Source organism: Oryctolagus cuniculus, chromosome 8 (assembly GCF_964237555.1).
Source record: "Oryctolagus cuniculus chromosome 8, mOryCun1.1, whole genome shotgun sequence".
Lineage (NCBI taxonomy): Eukaryota > Metazoa > Chordata > Mammalia > Lagomorpha > Leporidae > Oryctolagus > Oryctolagus cuniculus.
In genome coordinates, this window is record NC_091439.1 from 77,428,851 (window position 1) to 77,452,655 (window position 23,805).

At 46.1% G+C, this 23,805-nt stretch overlaps 1 protein-coding gene and 1 long non-coding RNA gene across 9 annotated transcripts in view; one reads left to right on the forward strand and one right to left on the reverse strand.

The window, feature by feature from the left end:
• LOC103350759 (uncharacterized) overlaps positions 1-14,336 on the reverse strand; it is a 90,527-nt gene extending 76,191 nt beyond the window's left edge. For both annotated transcript variants that reach the window (XR_011378350.1, XR_518666.4), the window contains exon 1: positions 14,204-14,336. This is a non-coding gene — a long non-coding RNA (uncharacterized lncRNA). The remainder of the gene's footprint in view (positions 1-14,203) is intronic.
• Positions 1-23,805, forward strand: part of LOC100008640 (ATP-binding cassette sub-family G member 2) — a 125,852-nt gene that overhangs the window by 44,000 nt on the left and 58,047 nt on the right. For 2 of the 7 annotated variants that reach the window (XM_051819256.2, XM_070079465.1), the window contains exon 1: positions 14,181-14,312. The exons of 2 other annotated variants lie outside the window; for them this stretch is intronic. The gene's annotated coding sequence lies outside the window, so the exon portion shown is untranslated. Of the gene's footprint in view, positions 1-14,180; positions 14,431-23,805 lie in introns of those variants that run through there. 3 more of the 7 variants (XM_070079462.1, XM_070079463.1, XM_070079466.1) reach the window with 3 other exon arrangements.

A 23,805-nucleotide genomic window follows, 5' to 3' on the forward strand; every position in this document is an offset into this window, starting at 1 on the left:
ACTACAAGGTTTTCAGACCTTGATGTCAGCTCTGGCTTCTTTGCCTCTGACCTTTAATGATCTATCAGTCATCAACTCTTACAGATTCTTCCTTTATGTGGGTTCCTTCATGCCCTTTATCCACAGGTTTCCCACCATTGCTCTAGTTCATCTTTTCTTTTCTATACTGCTCTCTGCCTCCCACCTCTTCCCAAGGATTCAATACATGAACAGATAAGCCTTTCCAAAACACTACTTGGACAATGCCATCCTTTTACACTACACTAACTGTTCAATGGTTTCTCATATTCAATAATCTCTCACTTGCAAGATTTTCGACTTGGCATTCAAGGCCTTCACCATTTTCTTTCATGTTGTATAGAATACTACCTTTGAGATGAATCCTAGGGGATAGGTTCCAATGCCACACGTTGTATGCATATTTCCCAATGCTGGGACCTACCTATTCCACTTTGATCTTGGTTAGGGGGTTCCTTTTTTTTTTTTTTTTTTTTTTTTTTTTTTTTTTTTGACAGGCAGAGTGGACAGTGAGAGAGAGAGACAGAGAGAAAGGTCTTCCTTTGCCATTGGTTCACCCTCCAATGGCCGCTGTGGCTGGCATGCTGCAGCCAGCGCACTGCGCTGATCCAAAGCCAGGAGCAAGGTGCTTCTCCTGGTGTCCCATGGGGTGCAGGGCCCAAGCACTTGGGCCATCTTCCACTGCACTCCCGGGCCACAGCAGAGAGCTGGCCTGGAAGAGGGGCAACCGGGACAGAATCCGGTGCCCCGACTGGGACTAGAACCCGGTGAGCCGGCACTGCAGGCGGAGGATTAGCCTATTGAGCTGCGGCGCCGGCCAGGGGGTTCTTTTTTTAAGATTTATTTTATTTATTTGAAAGGCATAGTGCCAGAGAGAGAGAGAGAGAGAGAGAGAGGAACAGAGAAAGATCTTCCATCGGCTGGTTCACTCCCCAAATGGCTGCAACAGCCAGGTTTGTGTCAGGCTGAAGCCAGGAGCCTAGAACCCTATCCTGGTCTCCCAAGTAGGTGGCAAAAGGCCCTAGCACTTGATAATTTTCTGCTGCTTTTCTAGGAACATTATCAGGGATATGGATCAGAAACAGAGTAGCTGGGAATTAAACCAGTGCTCACAATACAGGATACTGGCATTAGTGGGGGGTGGCAGTGCACTGCAACACTGACCCTCATCTTGTGTGTGGGTGTGTGTGTGTTTTAAAAGATTTGTTAATTTTATTTGAAAGGCAGAGTTAAAGAGAGGCAGAGAGAGAGAGAGAGAGTGAGAGAAGTCTTCCATCTGCTGGTTCACTCCCCAAATGACTGCAATGGCTGGAGCTGAGCCAATCCAAAGCCAGTAGCCAGGAGCTTCTTCAGGATTTCCCATGTGGGTGCAGGGGCCCAAGGACTTGGGCCATCTTCCACTACTTTCCCAGGCCATAGCAGAGAGCTAGATTGGAAGGGGAGCAGCTGGGACAACAACCAGCACCCATATGGGATGCCAGCATCACAAATGGCAGCTTTACCCACTATACTACAATGCTGGCCCCACACTTTTTTCATAATATCCATTTTCTTAAACTTTTTCAAAATCACTCGTATGCAAGGGTTTCAAATTGTTTTGCACCAAAACAAACTTATCTTTCAATTCCATTTTCCATGGACTTTGAAAAGCACCCTTGTATCAGTGGCACAGAGTGCTTTAGAGTTGAAAGTGACTTCATGCTCCAGTGTTGGTTTGTACTACCTGTGTAACTACAACAGACCTCAAGAATGAATGGGACCAATTCAGGGTAACAAGTGAGCCAATAAAAAAAACAAGAACTCACATTAGAAACCTAAAAAAATATTAATGAGGGGCCGGCCTTGTGGTATAGCAGGTGAAGCCTGCAATGCTCGCATCCCATACAGGCAACAGTTCATGTCCTGGTTCTTCTACTTCCAATTCAGCTCCCTGCTAATGTGCCTGGGAAAGCGGTGGAGGATTGCCCAAGTGTTTGGACCCCTGCACCCACGTGGGAGACCAGAAGAAGCTCCTGTCTCCTGGCTTTGTCCTGGCCCAGATCTGGCCATTGTGATCATTTGGGGAGTGAACCTATGGATGGAAAAGTCTCTCTGTCTCTGTATCTCTCTGTCTCTCAATCTTTCTGTAACTTTGACTTTCAAATAAATAAATATTTAAAAATTAACGTAAGTTATTTACAAAAGAATGGCTTAGAGATACAATGTATTGTGGTGAAATATACATAAAATTTATCATTTTGTTGATTTGTAGACAACCAATAACATTAAATACATTCACAGTACTGTGTATCATCAACATTGTGTGTACCTATCCCCCTCAATCATTCAGAGATTTGTAACCAACTCTGCATACTAGGCTTAGAGGTTTCCTCCAGACTCCAGTGTCTATGACCCTCAGCCCCAGACAGACTTAGCCTTGCCCTCCAGACAGCCCTTATGACATTTTTCCTTTACTTTTGCATTGTGATTTGTCCACTTAGGTGTCTGTCTCTCTTTTACTGTGTGTGTTTTCTCTTCCTCTGCACCAAATATAGCATCTGACACCAGGGAACCCTCAGGAAAATGTTGCTATGGCTGGAGTGGGCTGAGGAGGGGGAGGCCAAGGTGACATTTACTACAGGAGAAGTGGGCCGTGGCTTACTTGTCTGCTCTCCTCTACAACACCCATCCTCATGATGTGCTCTTTTGGCTAATTCAAGCACAATTGGGGGGGGGGGGCAGATGATTTCACATTTTGAGCCTCCATTTGTCCCATTCTAATGGATGATAGGTTAGTTGACCATCAGCACTCTTTCCCAATCTAACAATTTATGGTGTTTCTCAAACTGGAAAACACGCAAAGACTATCAATGGTAGATTGATAGATGGCAATGTATTTAGACAATGGAATCCCAGACAGAAATAAAAATGAATAAGGTTTCACTAAATGCAAAATATGTGGATGAGTCTCATATAAGTAACGTTGTACAAAAGGAGCCAGGCTCAAAGTAGTATCTACTTCATTATACACAGAATTTACAAACCGATGACACACATGTGTAGTGAAGGAGGTCAGCATAGTGGTTACTTTCAAGAGGGGCTAATGATGTAGTCGGAATATGAGAGAGGCTCCTAGGCAATTGTTAATACTCTATCTTTAAATAAAGAAAAAATCTGGTGGCTGTGCTGAGGGCTTATGGTGCTGCCCCTATCAGCTGGGGGCAGGGAGCACTGGGACATGCATATAACTCTTTGGTTTTAGCTGTTTTGAGCTTGGATGACTTTTTCTTGATATTCAACATCAAACCCCAGGGGCTGGCAATATGGTACAGTGGGTTAAACCACTGCCTGCATCACGGCATCCCATTTGAGTACTGGTTTGAGCCCCAGCTTCTCCACTTCCTATCTGATACCCTGCTAATGCTCCTGGGAAAGCAGAGGAATATGGCGCAAGTGTTTGGGCCCCTGCCAACAATGTGGGAAACATGGATGGACTTTTAGGCTCCTAGTTTTGGCCAGGCCCAGCCTTGGCTTTTGCAGACATTTGGGGAGTGAACCAATTGATGAAAATCTTTCTCTTTCTGTCTCTCCCTCTCTTTCTATAAGTCTAGCTTTCAAATAAACAAATTTCTTTCATAAAAAAATCAAATCCTAGGGAAAAATAAAATAAAAATTATGGATGGCAGATATCCAAATGTGTTTACTTTGGAAATATGCATCAAGCTATTTACCTAGATTTGTGTAGTGTTTTTACATTATACTTCAATAAAAAGTTAGGTAAAACAAAATACCTTTATGGGTCATTGAAATTTAGTTTGGTGAACTCTTAACATTTAACCTTTCAGCCTATTTTTCAGGGCCAAATGTTATATATTCCACTGTACTCTCTGACTCAGGTTAATTATCAATACCTAATCAGATATACCCCATTTTATAGGGCTTGATTACCTCTGTGAACTTCATAACTTATAAATGCTTTTTTAATTGGTCTCTCATCAGTTATATAAAGAAAACTGTATCAGTCAAGGTGATCTGGCTCCAGCAGCTGAGCCCTGACACTGCCCCCATCCCCTCCCCCTTCTAAGCATGTGCTCATCTGCATCTCTCTCTCTCTCTCTTTCTCTCTCTCTTCTCTCTCTCGTTCTCTCTCTCTCTGCTTGTTCTTCTCTGGATTAATCATATACCCACTTTCTGTTTCATTTCTATGTCTTGTTTGAAATATCTATTTATTCTGAAAGGCAAAATGATAGAGATGGGGAGAGAGAGAGAGAGAGAGAGAGAGAGAGAGAGAGATCATCTGCTGACTCACTCCACAAAGAACTGGTTCAGGACAAAGCTAGGATCCCGAACTCAATCCAGATCTCCTATGTGGATGGTAGGGTCAATCTTCTGTTGTCTCCCCAGGTGGATTAGCAGGGAGCTGGATTGCAAGTGGAATAACTGGGACTCTCAGATATAGCATGCTGGCCTCATAAGTGGCAGCTTAATCTGTTGTGCTACAATGCTGGTCCCTCCTTTCAGTATCTTTTTTTAAAGACTTATTTTATTTATTTGAAAGAGTTACAGAGAGAGGTAGAGACAAAGAGAGAGGTCTTCCATGCACTGGTTCACTCCCCAGATGGCCTCAACAGCCGGAGCTGAGCTGATCTGAAGTCAGGAGCCAGGAGCTTCCTCCAGGTCTCCCATGTGGGTACAGGGGCCCAAGGACTTGGGCCATCTTCCACTGCTTTCCCAGGCCATAGCAAAGAGCTGGAATGGAAGAGGAGCAGCCAGGACTAGAACTGGTGCCCATATGGGATGCAGGCGCTTTAGGCCAGGGCTTTAACCTGCTGTGCCACAGCACTGGCTCCTCCATATCTTTAAAAAGTTTTGACACCTGATCTGTGGCATTTATCTTCTCTACAAAATCATTAATATCTTCCATGTTAGTTTTGATAATCAACCCATCAATCAAGCTTCCGTGTTCTTTGCTGTTCTCAACTTCATCTCCATGGCAAGCAATATTCTAAGGATTTTCCTCACCCCCAGAACCTAAGATTCCAGTTCATCCTGTGATTATTTCATCAGACACAAATCTAGGTATTGATCTGTAGTTGTAACCAAAGTCCCAAGTCAATTGACTCTAAAATGCGAGCTTGTAAAGGCGACCCTGATTTAATCACAATGCCCTTTTTTTTTTTTTTTTTTTTTTTTTTTTTTTTTTTTGTATTTTTGACAGGCAGAGTGGACAGTGAGAGAGAGAGACAGAGAGAGAAAGGTCTTCCTTTGCCGTTGGTTCACCCTCCAATGGCCGCCGCTGCAGCCGGCGCACCGCGCTGATCCGATGGCAGGAGCCAGGATCCAGGTGCTTTTTCCTGGTCTCCCATGGGGTGCAGAGCCCAAGCACCTGGGCCATCCTCCACTGCACTCCCTGGCCATAGCAGAGAGCTGGCCTGGAAGAGGGGCAACCGGGACAGAATCCGGCGCCCCAACCGGGACTAGAACCCGGTGTGCCGGCGCCGCAAGGTGGAGGATTAGCCTATTGAGCCACGGCGCCGGCTCACAATGCCCTTTTAAAAGGCAGAAAGGAAAGCCAGGGATTTGAAGTATGAGAGAATTGATGGGCCTTGAAGAAGGAAAGGATCACCTAGGAAGAAACGCAGCCAGCCTGGAGGGAGCTGGGGCAGCCCCAGTGGACAGTCAGCAAGAACACAGGAACTTCAGTCCCCAAACCATGCTCTGCCAACAACCAGACTCTATTTGGAAGCAGATCCGCCAGCTAAAAGCCTCAGATTAAGAGCACAGGTGGCTGACACTTGCACTTGACCTCAGGATACTGTGACCTCCTCAAATGGGAGATAATAAATGGGTATTATTTGAAAGTACTAACTTGATAGTAATTTGTTACTCAACAACAAAAACCAAAAAACAAATTCACTGTTCTTCCACACACTGTTCTTCCATGCATAACCTCACTCTCCTGTTCAAATCACAGGGTCTTGTCAAAACCTGGAAATATTAATGCTAAATGCCAGTATCTCAGTCCATGACCTCACCATCCCGATTCAGCTCCTCCAGCCTCCAAACCACCCTCCAAATGCTCCCTTCTGACTTGCTTCTTCCTGGCTTCACTGCCCTATGATGATGTCACTGCACTCATTCCACTCCTTTGCTCCATTGTTCTGTTGCATTACCTACCCCAGCAAAACCACATCCTAGAACCCACTCAGCCCACTGCCTTCCCATCTCTGTGAATGAGAAAGCCATACCCCTTTGTAGCTTACATGCCACTGTGTTTATAGAATCCAATCCCAGGCGCCCTTGGCACTGCTGTCAAATCTCTGGGTCACAGCTGGCGCCGTGGCTCAATAGGCTAATCCTCTGCCTGTGGTGCCAGCACACTGAGTTCTAGCCCCGGTTGGGGCGCCAGATTCTGTCCCGGTTGTCCCTCTTCCAGGCCAGCTCTCTGCTGTGGCCCAGGAGTGCAGTGGAGGATGGCCCAAGTGCTTGGGCCCTGCACCCACCTGGGAGACCAGGAGAACCACCTGGCTCCTGTCATCGGATCAGCGTGGTGCGCCGGCCACAGTGCACCGGTCGCGGCGGCCATTGGAGGGTGAACCAACGGCAAAGGAAGACCTTTCTCTCTGTCTCTCTCTCTCACTGTCCACTCTGCCTGTCAAAACAAACAAACAAACAAACAAACAAAAAAAAAACAAAAAAACTCTGGGTCCCTTATGAGTGTTGGGAGGAAACCTTTTCCTCTTTCAACTTTGGTCTAGTGGTTGGGAGCCTGCAGTTTCACAGTTTACCAGGAGAATACACAAGGTTTATTTGGATACATGCAGGGGCATTCAGGTTTGGAGGTTTTTTGGACAGCTAGAGGTAGGATGGCATGGCACAGGGGAAGAGGGGGAGGAATGGACTTTTATGGGGGACTAAAAGGGCTTTATGGAAACAAATGGGGGGCCAGTTTGCGACATTTGCTTACGCAACCTCTCACCCCAGGAACACAGGTAGTTGGTCTCTCTCCTGCCTGTGAGGCTCCATGAGAGTTGATTTACAGCAACTTGAGTCCTGGAAGATTCTCCTTTAATCAGACAAGGGAAGCTCCTAAATGCCTTCGATCTGCTGCTGATATATTATAAATGTCTTCAGTTTAAAATAGTCTTCATACCACCTCGTGTGTCCTGGTAGGTCTCTACATTAGCACCCTCTTCCGTTTCCTTAGTCTATGGTAGACAGAATGAGGGCCTCCTAAAGGTGTTCCATGTTGTAATTCCCAGGATGTATGTTAGTTTACATGGCAGAGGAGAATTAAGGTTTCAGACAGAATGAAGGTCCTCATCCGACGACTTTCACAAAGGGAGGTTATTCTTGCTTATGTGATGGGCACAGTGTGGAATACAGGTACAGATGAAGAAAGTTAGAGAAAGAGATGTGATGACGGTAGCAGCGTCAGAGAGATGCTATGATGAGGTTGGCTTTGAAGATGGGAGAATGGGGCTACAGGCCCAGGAATGCCCACAGCCTAGCAAGCTGGACAGGTTCCAGAAAGGAACCCATTGACTTCTTGACTTTAGTAGGCCTGTCCTGGACTTTTCTTCTATGGAAATGTAAGATTAAAGCTTGCACTATTCTCGGTCACTATGCTAACAGTGACTTTTAGAGCAGCAAGAGAAAATGAATACAGGTTGATTCCAATGCTTATTATTGCCTCTTAGCATTCACACCATGCCCTTGCCAGGTCATCCAACTTCAGAGAGAAAGTATAGTTATAGGCTAGACATTCACTTGAACTTGTTCTTTTCCCTAATTAAAACATTTTCAAATGGCCTTTGAAAATTCATGAGAAATGTATATTATGAAAAAATTATGCATGGTATTTTTGCACCAAAATAAACTCATATGCTTTATAAAATGTCTGGATGTGAGCTAGTATGAGGTAATAAGAAGGATAAGACATCAGTTTGAAAAGAGTTCCTCTCAGAGCAACATGACTTCTACTAAAATTAAGAATAAGCATCCCCACTGGTGCCGCGCGGTTCACTAGGCTAATCTTCTGCTTGCAGCGCCGGCACACCGGGTTCTAGTCCTGGTTGGGGCACCAGATTCTGTCCCGGTTGCTGCTCTTCCAGTCCAGCTCTCTGCTGTGGCCTGGGAATGCAGTGGAGGATGGCTCAAGTCCTTGGGCCCTACACCTGCATGGGAGACCAGGAGGAAGCACCTGGCTCCTGGCTTCGGAATGCATTGGCGTTGCGCCGGCCGTAGCGGCCATTTGGGGGGTGAACCAACAGAAGGAAGACCTTTCTCTCTGTCTTTTCTAACTCTGCCTGTCAGGAAAAAAAAAAAAAAAAAGAGAGAGAGAGAGAGAGAGAGAATAAGTATCCCATTTATGCTGAAGTTTGGCTGGGAGAATGATAAAACCATTGATGATTCATGAAAATTTTATGGGCCAATATCCCAAAGAAATAATCAGTTTACAAATGGGATAACTCTCTTTAAGATGGGAGAGAGGGAGGGGACTGATGTTGAAGATGAAGTCCACACTGGCAGGCCATCCATATCAATTTGTGAGGAAAAATTCATCTTGTTCATGCCCTAACTGAAGAAGACCCATGATAAACAGTAGACATAATAGCCAACACCACAGACATCTCAGCTGGTGCAGCGTACACAATTCTGACTGAAAAAGTAAAGTAGAGCAAACTTTCTGCTGGATAGGTGCTAGAAGTGTTGTGCCCTACCCAGCTGCAGACAATAGCAGAGTTTTCCATGAAAATCCTAGACAAGTAGGATCAAGAACCTGAAGCATTTCTTGGAGGACCTGGAACGGTAGATGACAAGACTTGACTAGTATAATCCTGAAGATAAAGCATGGCCAAAGTAATGGGTACAGAGAGGTAGGCATGCTCCAGATAAAGCAAATGTGGGCCAGTAAAGGGCAAAGTTCACAGCAACAATATTTGGAATGCTCAAGGCTTACTGACTTTAATGATAATATCTGCTTCTTAATGAGTGTTTTGAGAAATTCAGCAGAAAAATGCCTGGGAAAGCTTCACCAGAGGGTTCTTCCCCACAAGAATGCTTGGGCTCATTCCTCTCAACAAACAGAGCCATTTTGTGGGTTTCAAAGGGAAACCAATAAGCATCCTTACACATTTCAGTCCTTCTGACTTTGTTTCACAATCTTAAAAAATCTCTAGGGGCAGCAGTTTGGTGCAGTAGTTAAAGATACAGCTTGGAATGCCCACATCCCATATTGGAGTGTCTGGGTTCAAGACTTGGCTCTGCTTCCAATTCCAGTTTTCTGCTAATCTGCACCCTGGAAGGTACCAGGCAATGCCTCAGTACTTGTGTCCCCACCACCCACATGGGAGACTCTGACTGAGCTCTGGGCTCCTGGCTGTGGCCTGGCCTGGGCCTACTTGTTGCGGACATTTGGAGAGTGAACAAGCAGATGGAAGATTGCTTTCTGTCTTTGTGCCTTAAATAAATAAATGAGCAAATCTTGAAGGGCATCCGTTTTTCTTCAGTTATTATAAGAAAGACCGTGTTCCCGTGGTTAAATTCCAAGGACCCTCAGTGCTTTATGGATGGACAAAATGGTTGGGATTATCACTTAACGAAAGTGTCTTGATCTTGATGAAGCTTGCATTAAGAAATAAACCTTATATTTTTATATTTTATCATATTCACACAAATTTATTTTTCAATTCCCTCATTTCTGTATAAGGGTATATTCTGACTCCACCTCTTCTGCCACAATTTTTTTTAAAAAAAGTGTTCATATTCAAATTCCTCTGGATTCCATTTCTATTCTGCTTTCTAAGGTAACTGATGACTTGTCTTCTTAGTAGGCACATATGTCCTGACCCAGCTAATTCAAATCAAATGCAAAATAGTTTCCCTGAGCACTGCTGTACTCTTTTCTCTCATCTTCCATTCAGAGTGAACCTTCCTCTCCTTCATTTACTTAGTGATAGAGAACTTTCTTCCACCAAGTTCATCTGAGCCCCCCACCAGAAGCCAGGAGCAGGGCCTTGGCGGATCACCACACCTACAGCCTCTCTTCCAGTGCTTTTTTTTTTTTTTTTTTTGACAGGCAGAGTTAGAGAGAGAGAGAGAGAGAGAGAAAGAGTGAGTTATAGACAGTGAGAGAGAGACAAAGGTCTTCCTTAATTGGTTTACTCCCCTAATGGCCACTACGATCCGAAGCCAGGAGCTGGGTGCTTCCTCCCAGTCTCCCATGTGGATGCAGGGACCCAAGCACTTGGGCCATCCTCCACTGCCCTCCCGGGCCATAGCAGAGAGCTGGACTGCAAGAGGAGCAACAGGGACTAGTACCTGGTGCCCCAACCGGGACTAGAACCTGGGGTGCCGGCGCCGCAGAGAGAGAATTAGCCAAGTGAGCCACAATGCCGGCCCTCCAGTGCTTTTCAACTTGAAGGGGTAGTGGCCAGAAACACACCTGTGCCCCACCTCTGTTTTGGATGTTACCCAAATGCTCCCAGGGCCATGATAAGCCCTCTTTGGAAATTTACCACTGGAATCAGCTGTAAGGAATGCATGGATCCTTCCCAGGAAACCGGCACTGGGCCCTGTAAATACTGGGCAGTCATTCTTCACAGATGAAATCAAGAGCAGTCACAGGGTAGAGGGCAGAGGGCAGTGGTGGCAGAGGTTACAGTCACCTAATCTGACCTTGGGCAAATCTGGCCCATGTGGATGGATGACTCATCTGTGAAGCAAGGCAGTCATCTAAAGGTTCCTTCCTCTCTAAAATTCTGTAACCTAAAATCATCAAACACTGAAAGTGAAATCAGGGCACTTGAAAACAATTAGCCCCCAAAGAAAATGCTAGCTTTCAAGTCAAAATGGCTCATTTCTTTACCATGTAAGACACTTATGCAAAGCTGGCTTAATCTCAATTTGGCAAAGTTTGATAGCACTTAGGACCAGCTTTATAAAGTACCAGAGTGATATATTTAATATAACTTTAGTTAGCACATACGGGGTTATCAAATAGTTCACAGAAAATACATACTATGAAAAACTGCATGGATTTCAAATGTTTTGCAGCAAAATAAAGTCTCATTTCTCTTTCCCATTAATTTTTGAAGTACCCTTATAAATGGACTGATCAATAGGAAAATCACAAGCCAGAAAGTATTTATAAAATAGACTAAAATAATTTTTTTGTTGTTTCAGAGGTCTTAGCCTTATTTGTGGTAAGGATTTGAGTACCTTTCTTCCCCTTCTTTTCTGTGTAATTCTGAATTTGATTTAATGCAGCCATGTAATTTTATAATGAGTGCTGTTTAAAGATAAACGGATAAAGTGTACATGGAAAGACACGTGATGGGGCATGGCGGGAGCTGCATTGTAGCAGAGTGGGTTAAAATGCTGCCTGTGATGCTGGCATCCCATCTGGGTGTCAGTTCATGTCCTGCTGCTCCACTTCCGATCCAGCTGCCTGCTAATAGCCTGGGAAAAGCAGTGGAAAAGAGTCCAAGTGTTTGGGCCCCTGCACCCACGTGGGAGACCCAGAAGAAGCTCCTGGCTTCAGCCTGGCCTAGTACTGGCCTTTGGGGCCATCTGGGGAGTGAACCAGCAGATGGAAGATCTCTGTCCTTCTCTTTCTGTAATTCTTTCAAAATAAATAACCTTAAAAAAAAAAGAAAGATGATAATAGTTACTGAAATAGAAAAATATCTCTTACTCCTTGGAACAAACTAACATTTTCCTGTATTGCTGTGTCCAGCTATATTCTCTCTTAAAGATTTATTTATTTATTTGAAAGGCAGAATTACAGAGAGGCAGAGAGAGAGAGAGAAAGCTCTTGCATCTGCTGGTTCACTTCGCACATTGCTGCAATAGTAGAAGCTACACCCATCCAAAGCCAGAAGCCAGGAACTTCCTCCTGGTCTCCCTTGCGAGTGCAGGGGCCCAGGGACTTGGGCCATCCTCTACTGCTTTCCCAGGCCATAGCAGAGAGCTGGATCAAAGTGGAGCAACCGGGACTTGAACTCGCGCCTATATGGGATGCTGGCACTGCAGATAGAGTCTTTAACCTGCTATGCCACAGTGCCATGCCCTCAGCTAATTTCTATATTTAGGTTTTGGTTTCTTTTATATATATAATCCCAGAATGTTATTCAACTTTTCTTAATGTGCTTTATAGCAATTGCATGTGTGTTTTTACAATATTTGAACTGCCTTCAGAGCTGCTAGTATCAATAAAACCTTACTCTTTGGAGGATGTTTTTCTACTTTTGCCATCACTAAGAGCCCATTCTGAGAAATTAACCTAATTTCACCTTAAAATGAAGTATGATTAAAATAGATTTCTGAATAAGTATCTAAGTATCTTTAAAGTGGCAGAAATTAATCCAAAAAAAATTTCAGGCAAACGTTTGGGTGTATTGTGGATATATACTTAAAATTCCTTTAAAACTCATAGTATTTTTGCTATTTTCTTTTAAAAGATTTACTTATCTGAAAGTCAGTTACAGAAAAAGAGAGAGAAAGAGAGAGATCTTCCATCTGCTGGTTCATTTCCCAAATGGCCATAATGGCCAGAATAGAGCCAGGCAGAAGCCAGGAGCCTGGAACTCCATCCCGCTGTCTCACATGGGTGCAGGGACCCAAGCTCTTGGGCCATCTTCCGCTGCTTTCCCAGATGCAATAGCAGGGAACTGGATGGGAAGTGGAGCAGCTGGACTCCAGCAGGTGCAGGTATGGGATGCCAGCATGGGCATGGCAGCAGACAGCGGCTTAATCCGCTGCACCATGAGGCAGGCCCCTACTGTTTGAAAGTGTGGGGAGCAATCCGGACTAGACTAAGTTACTCGAATTAAGACTTATTCTATGCATCTGCTCTCCCACAATATGGCGCTGGGAGAGAAGTAAACAGCTTCCGCACAGCTGCCTCCAGTTCGACCAATTAACTGTAGGACTTGCTCCTGATTGGAGAGCAGCGTACTCAGCCGAGTTGGGATTGGCGGAGGAGGACTATAAAGGAGGAGAGAGACGGCATGCACCAGGAACATCTATGGGGAACATCTAGCTGAAGGAAAACCCGTGCAGCCCCCGAGAAAGCCGGCCGGCGGTGTGCCGCTCCCCTGCGGAAGTGGGGAATGTGGCCAGGGGGAACTGCCCTTCCACGGAGGTGGAAGGGATAGTAGCCAACCCGGGAAGAACCAGCAGCAAACCCGGGGAGGGCCGAGCAGACAGAAAGAACAGCGCAGGGTCCTGTGTCGTTCCTCCACGAAGAGGGGGAGCGACATAATGGTGCCGTGACTCGGATATGAAGCCTAGGCAGGGTTTAGTGTCGTTCCTCCACGAAGAGGGGGAGCGACAGAAAGCATTATTTACAGTCAGCTTTTCTTATATCGGCTTCTTGGCTAAAACTTTTCTTGTATTGGGTTAAATCCGTGTGGATTTAAATCGCTGAGATTTTGATTTCTGTTTATATAAAGGCAAACTGGAAAATAGCTCCATCCTAATCATTTCGAGGGCAGCCACAGCAGATGAGGGTTGGGAGGGCCACACACATGCAGGGGCCTGAATCTCCTCTCAATTCGCAGGATTGCTTCCCAGCTTCTGCACAGCTCCAGAACACTCCAGAAAAGGCCTCAGTACTGGACTGTGAGGAATCAAGCCTCAACTGTTCACGGGCATATTTGCATCCAAAAGACCCTCCCCCTTCCCCACCCTGAGATTCTGTTCCTGATTTTATCAGCCCAGGGAGCGCAAGCATTTCATTGTTCCGAAGTTCACTCATCAGAAACCCGCCTAGTGACTCTAGGAGTGACCGTCCGGCGCCACACAAGAAACCTCGGCGTCCGGAGGCCACGCAGTTTGCGCGCGGGCCAGCTGCGGGGACCCGAGCCAGCCCGACTTGAGGCGCTACTGATCGACCAGAGCAGCGCCCGCCGATTTGTAGAGCTGATTGCCCGGGTCCATTTCGCCCCGCGCGGGAGGCAGGAGTCTGCGCCGCGGCCCTGAGCGCCCGGAAGAGTCCGGACGGAGACTTGGGCTTTGCTTCACCGTAGCGGTCCCCGACCCGCAGGACGACTCAGCCTCTCCCAGGCGCTGAGCGCTTATCTGGGCCTGACAGGCGACGCCACGCCTTCCGCCCGCCTGTCCGCGACGACCCGGAGGGCGCCGGGGCGCAAGGGAGGAGCCGCGTCCTGCGCCGGAGCCGGCCGCAGCCAGAAGTGCTCACCGAGAAGCTCGCGTCCCCGTGGCCGGCGCTCACCTCCTCGCCCGAGCTCGCAGCTCGCCGCCGCTGACCGTTACCCCGGCGCGCGCCCCGCCAGGCCGGCCGCCGCGCGGTGAGTGCGGAGCGGAGCGGAGCGCGCGGGCGCGTCGCAGAGGGAAGGGGGAGTCCCCGGCGCTCGCGCCGCGGCGGGACGCGCAGGGGGAGAGAGCGCGGCGTGGGTGCTTACCCAGGTTGGTGAAGGCTGCTTGCTTTCGCGCGCGTGTGTGACAGCACCGGCTGACTCATCCCAGCTTTGTCCCAGCGGTGGTTCCTGCTGTGCCCGGGGCGCACTCGCACGCGAGCGCCGCGCCTGCCCGCCCGGGCCGCGGGGTGTTCAGCCAACTTGGGGCCGGGAGCCTGTGGCTTTGCCTAGTATTTGTTGGAAAGAGGAAAACGGCTTCGGTGGGATGATTGGAGCCTCTGTGAATCACAGACTAGTGCAGCTAATCCTGGGTCTGGTTGCATGTTCAGGGCTGGTTGGTAGCCAAACTCTTGCCTTTCTCCAAATGTGCCGAAACTAGCTCTAGTTATTATTGGATGGAAGGTACTACAGGTGGGGGAGAAATTTGTTAATAGTAGCATTTCACGGGGTTGTGCTTATTTCCAGGACTTAAAGTTTGTTCACGACTTTGGATGCTTTGCTAGTGAGTTCCTTTTTGCAATTTTTATGTGGGTTACTGAGTTTTACTCATTTCAAAACTTAGCCAGCTAATTACCATGCTTATTAAAAAGATCTGAATAATTTTGAACACGACAGAAAAATAGTTTCGGGCCAAAAAAGTTAGATAACAAGTGTAGCAAGCAGTTAAAAAATATATCTGTAGTGTTTTATTTTCCTGCATAATAGAAATGTAAACGCTCATACTTCTTTCAGAAAAACACAGCTTGGCAGGAACAAGTGTTTTTTTGGCATCTTTGTTCCAGGCTTGGGGCAGGAATTTCCTTAGGAAACACGTTCTTTTCTATTAAGATTGTATTAAAACACAGGCAAAATCTGTTTCTGCATTTATTGTCATTTTAAGCAACCCTGAGGCATTTGAAGTGAACAAAACTGTGATAAATGTTTTAAAAGTAAGAGACAGCCAGACCCAGGTGGAGTTCCTGGTCATTGGGGCCATCGGGGGAGTGAACCAGTGGATGAAGATCTGTCCCTGACTGTCTCTCCTTCTCCCCTGTGGCTCTGCCTTGCAGATAAATCAAGAGGGAGCCTCTGGGCAGATTGAAGGGCCCTTTGCAATGATTCAAGTGTTGTCAGGAAAGCCGACATGTTGTTGTGGATTTGTTCTGAGAGGAGGAGTGTGATGGGGGCAAGAGGTGTGGAGTCACCACACAGACCCGGGGAGTTGGGTGAAAGTAGTTCTGAGGCAAGCAGCTGGCTGATTCCTGTATTTCAGGTGCTACAGCAGCTTATATAGCCAAGGCAGCCAATCCAGTCAAGGGGCGGTCTATGCCCTAACCAATCACAGCCTGTTGCCAGTCAGGCTCCATTGCCAGGTGGTTTCCAAAGCCATCCAATCACAGCCTGTTGCCAGTCAGGCTCCGTTGTCCTGTGGTTTCCGAAACCATCCAATCACAGCTTGTTGTCAGTCAGGCTCTGTTGTTGTGTGGTTTCCAAAGCCATCCAATCACAGCCTGTTGCCAGTCAGGCTCCCTTGCCATGTGGTTTCCAAAGCCATCCAATCACAGCCTGTTGCCAGCCGGGCTCCGTTGCCAGCGGCCATCTTAGCATGGCCTTCTCATTCCACCACAGACATAGAAAGGGAAGGATCAGGGCTGCTGCTGCGGCTCAATAGGCTAATCCTCTGCCTGCGGTGCCGGCACACCGGTTCTTGTCCCGGTCGGAATGCCGGTTCTGTCCCGGTTGCTCCTCCTCCAGTGGAGGATGGCCCAAGTGCTTGGGCCCTGCACTCGCGTGGGAGACCAGGAGGAAGCACCTGGCTCCTGGCTTCGGATCAGCACGGTGCGCCAGTTGCAGCGCGCCAGCCACAGTGGTCATTGAGGGTTGAACCAACAGAAAAGGAAAACCTTTCTCTCTCTCACTGCCCATTCTACTTGTCAAAAAAAAAAAAAAAAAAAAAAAAAAAAAAAAAAAAAGGGAATGGTCAGTCCTATAGCTCAGTGCTGATAAACCAGGAAGCACACCCCTCTTGAGAGAGGCTTTTCTTGGCACCACAGAGGGATGCACAGGAGACTGAAGAATGGCAGTGTGAGAGTATCCGTATGCCCTCCCATAACACAGACAGCAGCATTTGGTCTAACGGGTGTTCTGAGATGACGAGGTGTAGTTTTTCCTTAGCCTGAGTGTCGGGAGCAATGCTTGCATGCTGGGGCTTATTTGGGGATAAATCTGGATTTTTATAGAGGCGCAGGTGGCCCTCATGTTCTTCAATGACTCTAAACATTTCTCTCCTTCAGTGGTTTCTGTAGGGGTTGGGCAGCAATTGAAGGTGATACCTAGTGGGAAGGTTTATTCTGTGTTGCTTACAGCTGTAATAAGTTAGGATTGGGTTGTTTTAGTGAAAGTTGAAGAGCTCAAATGTCCATCCTTTCTCTATCTGTCGATTGTATAAGGCTACAGAAAGCAAAGGATGTTTTAAAAAGGTTTATTTATTTATTTGAGAGGCAAAGTTACAGAGAGAAGGGGGGAGAGAGATCTTCCTTCTGCTGGTTCTTCCCCAAATGGCTGCAATGGTTGGAGCTGGGCCAATCCAAAGCCAGGAGCTTCTTCTGTTTCTCCCGTGCAGGTGCAGGGGCCCAAGCACTTGGGCCATCTTCTACTGCTTTCCCAGGCCATAGCAGAGAGCTGGATCAGCAGTGGAGCAGCTGTGACTTGAACCAGTGCCCATATGGGATGCCAGGACAGACGCTTAGCCTACTACACCACAGTGCAGGCTTTGCAAAGTTTTTTTTTTTTTTTTTTTTTTAATCTGTTTCCAGTTCACTTTAGGATGTAAACTAGTCATTGATAATCTCAAAACGAGTTTGGCTTTGTGGTTTTTGTCTTTTCAGTAACAGCTTGTGTGAGATGTAATTCAGGGACCATATAGTCAGCCTATTGGAAGGGTACCACTCTGGTTATTTTATAATCACAGAGTTGTACAAGCAATCATTTTCATCGCCAGCCCCCATTACTCCCTCAAACCATCCTAATTAGCTGTCATTTCTTCTTCACTGGGAGAAAAGTGGCTGTTGAGTTTTGAGCCACATAATTAACTTGTTGGAAGGTGTAAATAAAGTATTCAGAGAATGATTGCTTTGGAGGTTAGCAGTGTACTGGCTGTGTACAATCTGGGTGGTGGGTATAGAGAAAGCACAACTACTTTTCCACTCTAGCTCCCTCCCATCCTGATCTTCATGAATAAGTCTGTTTTCACAGGAAAGGCAATGAAGTCTGGGCCTGGTTGGAAGCCCTGCTGGACCAGGGCTGTGATGTTGTGCTGATCATCAGCTCAGTCCTTTGGGCTTGCACCTGGAGAGGCCTTGTTCCTAGTTAGAACAGGGTCTGGCGAAGAATTAGTTCATAGGCTCAGGTGGCATCTACCTATGTGGAGTTTCAGTTTATCCAGGAGTATGACGAGGACAGCTGTACAAGGTGGCACTCCGATGGCCCTCTGAGGCCGCTGGGGGTGAGTGTAGGCATTACAGAGGGAGGAAAAGGCTGCTGGGGGGTTCTGAGCTTTGCTGACCCCTGTGTACCCTCATGCTGAAAGTCTATCCCCCTGCCCCTGGTGGCCCACCCTGTGCGTCCTACACTGTCTCCCCTGCACCCAGCTACCACCTGTACCCTAGCATGGAAGGGAGAAGAGATTCAAAAGTAAGACGGGGAAATAGAATCCTTAGAAGAAAGAAGAAAGCATTTCTTTTTGCTCCTTTTCCTTTGTTGCCCCGTGTTGATTGCAGTGACTGGATAAGACTGTTGGATGCCCAGGGACTGGGTTTGAATCTTGCTCTGCTTCCAATCCAGCTTCCTGCTAATACACATCCTGGTGGAGCCAAAAATAATGGTTCAAGCACTTGGGTTCCTGCCACTCACAAGGGCCTAGATTGAGTTCTCGGCTTCTGGTTCCCACCCGGCCCAACCCTGGCTTTTTGGGGGACAGTTGTAGAGTGAATTAGCAGATAGATGATCTCTCTCTCTTTCTGGATCTTTCAAATAAAATGCAAACAAAAGAGATCTTTAGATGCTCAGAATCATAAAAGGAAGTGGCCACGGTGGACATTTGAGGGCTGACTGCATGCAAGTGTTTTTTACCGTCTCTCATGCACTCACTAGGCTTCCAGGATGGTGTTTTACTCCCGTATTCATAGATAGGCAGTTCATCATGTCACTCAGAGCTGAGACAAAGCCTTCCACGTAGGCAGTATTTAGGAAGTGAGAGTTCTCAGGATACAAAAGACAAGTGACCTTTGTTAAAGCTCCCCAAGCCTTTCCTCCTTCACCTCCCTTTCCTCTTCCTGCCCTCCTCTCCAACCTGGCAGTGTTTTCTGTGTATTTTCTAGTGTTCTTGGAACTGCTCATTGTATAGACAGGAAGAAGAGGTGTATGTATTGATTGGCAGTAGGGAGATCCAGAGTGAACTTTAGTCTAATGAACTTTCATTTTCTACCTGTGCTTTTTAAAGGCACCTCCTGTGTGGATGACCGTACAGTGTGTTCCTGGGACCAGGTTCCTATAGTTGGTTCTAGGATTGGTCTGTATTTTATTTAAGGAGTCCAGAAACAAAGGGTGATTCAGTTGAAAGTGCCCCAATAGTAAGACAGTGTTAAGGGGGCTGAGAACATGTAATATTCGTATTGGACCCAACACTAAGAATGCCCAGTGCCTCACTGTTTGTTTACACTGTTGTATTACATCAGTGCTCAGCTAATGGAGTCTCCTGTTCAGCTAACCTCATAATTGGGAGGATCAGATGAGATAATTCAATATTGTGTAAAAACAGAAACACTGCAGTTTATCTCTTTTTAGGAAAGTACTTTGAAAAGTTTGTGGAAATGGAATTATAAGTTTATATTTGTGCAAAAAATTATGAAATCTTTGCATAATTTTTTTTAAAAAAGACTTACTTATTTGAAAGGTAGAGGGAGAGAGGGAGAGGGAGAAGCAGAGGGAGTGAGGGAGGGAGAGAGAGAGAGAGATGTCATCCATCTGCTGGTTCACTTCCCAAATGGTCTCAATGGCCTGGGCTGGGTCAGGCTGAAGCCAGAAGCCAGGAGCTTCATCCAGATCTCCCATGTGGGTTCAGGTGCCCAAACAGTTGGGCCATCTTCCACTGCTTTCCCAGGTGCGTTAGCAGGGAGCTGGATTGGAAGTGGAGCAGCTAAGACTCAGAGCAGCACCCGTATGGGATGCTGGTGTCGCAGGCTGTGGCTTAACCCACTATGCCACAATGCTAGCCATGTATAGATTTTTAATAGTATGCATTTTCTATGAACTCTTTGAAGATTCCTCATCTATATGTATTAAACAATATATTAGATATTATAATGTTAATATATAATTAGTGTAACATTATTATTGAGTTAGTTTATGTCTTTTTTCATATAATTTTACAAAATCTGGTATGTGTCTTGCACGTATGGCATGTTCCAGTTCAGAGCTTCCACATTTCAAATATTCAGTGACTGCCATTTTGGGTAGCACAGGTCTGTAGGCATCAATTGATACAGATAGAAGCTAGTGGGATGATGCCTTTTTTATCCCAAAGGTAATATATTTGTAGATGTGCCTTTTGCTTTTAGTCATTAATAACTTGCTTCTAATACTCAATTTTTTAAGTCTTTTTTCTACTTTATTATTTTCAAGATTTTTTTATTTGATTTGAAAGGCAGAGTTACAGGGAGAGAGGGGGAGAGACAGAGAGAAATCTTCCATCCCCTGGTTCACTCCCCCCAAATGGCCCAGCCCAGGCTGAGGCCAGAAGCCAGGAGCTTCTTCTTAGTCTCCCATGTGTGTTCAGGGGCCCAAGCACTTGGGCCATTTTCTACTGCTTTCCCAGGCACATTAGCAGGGAGCTGGATGAGAAGTGGAGCAGCTGGGGCTCTAACCGGCACTGATAGGGACACTGGTACTGCCTGTGGTGGTTTAACCTTCTGTGCCACAGTGCTGGTCCCTCTACTTTATTTATTTATTCTTCAAGATTTTTCTTTATTTATTTGAAAGTTATATATATATATATAGAGAGAGAGAGAAAGAAATCTTCCATCTGCTGATTCATTTCCGACATGACTACATCCGCCAAGGCTAGGCCAACCCAGAGCCAGCAGCTTCATCTGAGTCTCCCATGTGGGTGGCAGGGACCCATCCTCAGCTGCTCTCCCAAACCATTAGCAGGGAGCTGGATCAGTAGAGCAGCCAGGCAAGCCGACACCCATATGGGATGCTAGTGTCTCAAACAATGGCTTTACCTGCCATGCCACACCACAGTGTTGTCCCCTACCTAACTGTTCTTAAACATACAGAAGGAATACAGGTGCAAGAAGTATAGGAATGTAGGAATTAAGGTATGTCCATTATTTTATTGCCTACCTACTGAGATCAAGGAAGTGTGAGAGACCTGACCCTTGCTTCTACCTGCCTCCCTCGGAATTGGTTTTATAATCTTTCAGATCCTTATCTCCTGTGTCATAACATGAGGATGATGTTAGGATGGCATAATGTGAAATATATTTGGACTGTGTCCCCATTCCTGTCACAAGGCTCCTAATTTCCTGAGTGATAGGAGTGTCTTGTTATTTTAATGAACCCCTTTGATCACTCTTTTTTTTTTTTTTAAGATTTATTTATTTATTTGAAAGACAGAGTTAGAAAGAGAAGGAGAGACAGAGAGAAAGGTCTGCCATCCACTGGTTCATTCCCCAAATGGCTGCAACAGCCCAGGTTGGGCCAGGTTGAAGCTGGGAGCCAGAACTCCATCCAGGTCTTCCATGTGAGGGGCAGGCAGGGGCCCAAGTACTTTGGTCATTTCCTCTGCTTTTCTGGATGCATTAGCAGGGAGTTTGATCAGGCCATCTTCCACAGCTTTCCCAGGTGCATTAGCAGGGTGCTGGATTGGAAGTGGAGCTGCTGGTATCCCAAGCAGTAGCTTAACCCACTGCGCCACAGTACTGATGCCCTGTGTAAAATCTCTGGAACAGCCAGATTGGATGAGCATCCCTACTAGTGAATGGGTGGGAGACTTGCTGGGGGAGGGGGAGGAAGGGTCTCTCCTCAGGCCCATCTCAGAAGTGTTATGAGAGCATGGCAGGAGACAAATGGTGAGTGTGCTCTTCCCATTATATTCCCCAAAGTATGTCCTATGCTAGCGACTCCAAGTAATGCATGGTGTACTTCAGAAGCTGTAAAGCCATTGGCTCACGGTAGTTACAAATCTAATGGTGTCGTTTCGGTCGCACCCAAATCTGCCAGTCTTATTTGAATCAAGCCAAGTCATTCTCTGTGTCCACCTCAAATTGGAGAGAGGAATAGAATCCATGTGGCACGCCCACTGTTTGTTCATAGTGGAGGATAAGGCCAATGGACCCATTCCAGTTGCACCAGTATAGGTTTATCCTAGCTGAGTAGCTTCTCCCCTACCCACTGTGTCCTGATGTCATAGGAGGTATGCGTCTTCTTCCCCCAGGACGAGGGGTTCCATTTTGCCTCATGGAATGCCACTCCAACCTTTGGAAGCAGAGTCTCAGTAGTTACAACCAGGGAATGTTATAAGTCTACCATTAATAACTGGCTCACTACAAGCAATACATTCAAATGGTTTGACTTTTCCATCAAAGAGCAGTTTTCCACTTTCTCCCCTTGATTTCCACCTAACAGAGAAGAGGTACAGATCATTTAGAAGTTTCTAAAACCTCCTGCTCGTTCCCTCTTTGTCTGATAAAGATATTCCCTCAAGGGCTTTAGAAGGAGCGAGTCATTTGAATTCTAGTGCGTCATAAATGTAGAGTAACAAGGAAGATGTATGTTTTTTTTAATGTGTTGTTCATAAAACATTGCTTCCCAGAATACAGCTTTGATCAGATTGTGTGGATTTTGATGAGGAAACTTTGAAAATATGTGCAGTCTAATATTACCCTTTCATTACCAACTTTTGAAAAATGTTGGTTAATTAATTTTTTAAACTTAGTAAGTTGCAAAAAATAGTACAGAGAGTTCTTGCATGGCTGTAGTATCATTGTCAAAACTCATGAATTAACATTGGTGCAATGCTGTAATACTGTTAATGGAATTTCAGACTTTGTTTTGGTTTCACTGGTCTTTCTGCTACCCTTTTTCTGTCCAAGATCAAATCTAGCTTCCTACAATGCAAGTAACTGCTGTATGTGTAACTGCTATAATCTGTCCACTCTCTGACAATTCCTCTGTCTCAGTAATTTTTTATGACCTTGTTGTTAGTGAAGAGTATTGGTCAGGGTTAGTTGATTTGTAGATTGTCCCTCAATTTGTATTTGATGGAATATCATGATTAGGTTGAACGTCTGTTTTGGGAAAAAAGTACTGCTTGAGTAAAGAGCTCTTCTCAGTGCATCCTATCAGGGGTGTGCAATGCCTTTTATTTCTGATGACCCTAACTTTGGTGAAGGTGAAAACAATTCCCTCTACAGTGCCCTTGATGCAGTACTAGACACCATATAGTCCTAGTCTCCTAGGCTCCCTCCCTCAGCTTAAACATTCCTTGCCCTGATTTTACTAAAAATTGAGGAGTGGTTTAACTGGCCCTACAGGATCACTGGACGCTGGGGTCATTATCTCCCCTGTAGATAACCTCTGAACCCCAGGCCCTCAAGCCAAAAAATAACTACCACCTTCCTGTAGCACCTAGACTGACTGGAGCCCACTTCGCAGCCATCAAAATTCCCGAAAGTACAGAATCATTGATCAACAGGATGGACTTGGAGATGAGCCGAACATTTCTCAACCCACACTCCAATCTGAGAAATCTATCTCTAACCCCTCAAGGAGCCAGAAATAGGAGCACTATGATTATGAGGACAAAAGGAGATACTGGAGACATTGCCCACAGTGGAAACCATGGCCAAAATTGATACATCCTGTTAGCACATCAGCCTGCGAGGTGGGTCCTGTGGGGGTAGACTTAAGTGAGGGACATGTTATTAGTTTTAATGAAATAAAATGCACCTAAGGAGGGTGCCCTTTGAGTTTGGCAGTGGTGGGGTAGTCAGTATCACCTGGTAGAGCAGCCTCATTTTGTTTTAGATAAACCCAGTCATGAGGTTGAAAGATAGGAATATGGTCGGGAGGCAGAGAGTGGTTTGGGTAGGTGCATCGGTTCATAAAGGAGAGTGCATTTCGGTGAGATGAGGGAAAGCGAGAGGTGGAGGAATAGCTTCAGAGTTCTGTTGGGGAGGAAAGTTACGTGAAGGAGAGGCTTCCATAGAGAATTTCAAACAGGTTACGCATTAAGGGCTTCCAGGGAAGGGGTCTGATTCTTCCCAGAGCTGAAGGGAGGAGTTTTCCCCAGTCTAAGTGGACCTGGGCGGAGAGTTTAGTTAGAGCCTGTTTGAAAATTCCATTCATCCGTTCTTCTTTTCCTGAAGAGGGGGGACGACAG